Source organism: Mesoplodon bidens (assembly GCF_964165515.1).
Source record: "Mesoplodon bidens genome assembly, chromosome: 2".
Taxonomy (NCBI): domain Eukaryota; kingdom Metazoa; phylum Chordata; class Mammalia; order Artiodactyla; family Ziphiidae; genus Mesoplodon; species Mesoplodon bidens.
Genome location: NC_138177.1, coordinates 28,829,210 through 28,831,543, shown reverse-complemented (window position 1 = coordinate 28,831,543; position 2,334 = coordinate 28,829,210). Strand labels below are relative to the sequence as shown.

Sequence of the window (2,334 nt, the reverse complement as noted above, 5' to 3'; positions counted from 1 at the left end):
AAAATTTAATTGGTTTTTAAATATATATATACCTATATTACATATATATGTATATATATATTTCATATATATATACATATATATATATATGAAAAGTTTCAATTGTCTAAGGACAGCCCCACTTGAAGGTAAGAAGGTGGTTCACATTGTTAGTATGTCCCACTCAAGTTTATGGTTCTGATACTTGTTATGTAAGTCACAAGTTTCCTTCTTGCAGTCACTGCCATCTTCATTCTCCTTAGTCCAAGTTAGCTTGACTAAAGTAACCAGTAAACAAATTGGGTGTTAAAAAGAAATAAAGAAAAAAAAACTAGTGCTGGAAATCTGCCATTTCATCTGCACATGGACATGACTGTGGTCATCTGCAAATAATTAGAAAAAGCAATCATCAGCAATGCTGCACTGGTTTCTAGGCTCAGAAATTAATAGCAACTTTATTTGACTTTCTTCAGCCAGAAAATCCTTACAATGGTAATGCAATAATAACTTCTATCAGCCTGGAAGATAACATAAATATCAAGGAAGGAACACATCAGCTTCTGGCCCTGCTCTGTGAGGGCACAAGTGTGTCTTGTGGGCGGCCTCCTGGAGTACAGGGCTCCTGCGTGTGCCACATGAGACTTGGTGTAAGGCACAAAGCAGGCAGAGAGGGATCTTTGAATGGAAAAATTCTGCCAACAAGCACACTGATTACACAGTTTGGGATTTTTTTTTCTTTTTCTTTTTTTTTTAGCAATTTGGCTGAAAGCCTGCTCTAGTCTAGCATTTCTTGTAAGCAATTATTTGGTAGTCCTTTTTCTATTGAGCCATAAGCTCTCAGGGGACAGGGACGAATTCATTGCTTTCTTTGTAACTCCCCATAGACCCCTGAACTCACTAGTACATTGTACCCAGTGGGTACTTAATCACTGTCATTGATTTGGGGCAGACCCAAATCTCAAAAACTGGAGTCATTAAAAGCATGTTTAGCCAAATATTTTTAGAGCTTAAAAGAGGTTTTGTTTTGAGTTTGAGGTGGAGGCCCAGCTAAGCTTCTTCTTTATTTCAAATAGCCCTGTGTCTTAAACAGAAATTTTGCATAGCAAAATATGTATTTACAAAGGATTCAGCTCAGCTAACTGCCCCTTGGCATATCACATACCCTCATGCTCAGACTCTCCCAAGCCCTTGAGAGCTGTCCACACCAAAGAGGAACAATCCAGCCCATTGATTTGATGTTGAACTGGTGCTGATTTGCACCAAGTCTGGATAAGATGAAGCTCCTGAGTGGCTCCTGAAAAGTCCAGAATTCTAAAGCAGAATTTTCTCTTCTTCTTTTCTTTTCTCCTTAAATGCAATGGCTGGAACACATATCCATATGTTTAAGGACATCTAATGGGACTTCTTATTTCTCTCTTTTTTCATCATTCCTTTCCTTAAAGAGAGCTTCTATTCATGACTTATGTCCAGAATTTTCATTTGAAAATCTTATTAGAACTGTAATTCACTATCCATCAATAAACGATATCGAAATATCTACTTGTTGAATGAATGCTGAATGATTCACTTCAGATTAATGGGCAATCATTTGCATACCTCCCAAGGGTCAGATACTGTTCTCAGTATCTGAGAAGCCTGCCTAGAGCAGAAGAATCTGTCATTGTAAAGCTGGTCATTTTTTGGCATGTGGCTTAAAGTGGATTACATTTCCCTATCCACTTCTCTCTCTTTTAATTTTTTAAGAGAAATGGAAGGATGACCCTGACAACCTTCACTTTTTATCTGCACTTAAAATTTTCAGGTTGGGTTTGACTTTTCTATGCCATATACTCCTAAAGACAGAATTTTGTGTTAAGTGTGTCAAAGTATGAATCTCATGCTAATGAGATTAATCTCTTATGATCTATTTCCCTTCTTAAATCTAATACTTCTTTTAAAAGTATTTTAAAACTTTAAAAAGTTTTTTAAAAAGTATTTTTAAAACTTTACGGGCTTCCCTGGTGGCGCAGTGGTTGAGAGTCCGCCTGCCGATGCAGGGGACACGGGTTCGTGCCCCAGTCTGGGAAGGTCCCACATGCCGCGGAGCGGCTGGGCCCGTGAGCCATGGCCGCTGAGCCTGCGCGTCCAGAGCCTGTGCTCCGCAACGGGAGAGGCCACAACAGTGAGAGGCCCGCATAACGCAAAAAAAAAAAAAAAAAAAAAAAAAAAAGACTTTAAAAAGTTTTAGTGGAACCTTTATAAGGAAACAAGAAAATAACTTCTATGGATAGAGACCACCCAGACTCCAGCACGATTTAAAAATAGTGACAGGATTCTTATTGTTTTGCCAGGATGATTACCATGGCAGCCATGCCA

The 2,334-nt window shown here is 38.6% G+C and overlaps 1 long non-coding RNA gene across 1 annotated transcript in view; it reads right to left on the bottom strand.

Moving 5' to 3' along the window:
- Positions 1 to 260: 260 nt before the first annotated feature.
- LOC308612389 overlaps positions 261 to 2,334 on the bottom strand; it is a 9,162-nt gene continuing 7,088 nt past the window's right edge. Inside the window, exon 3 of the long non-coding RNA XR_014015105.1 lies at positions 261 to 362. This is a non-coding gene — a long non-coding RNA (uncharacterized lncRNA). The remainder of the gene's footprint in view (positions 363 to 2,334) is intronic.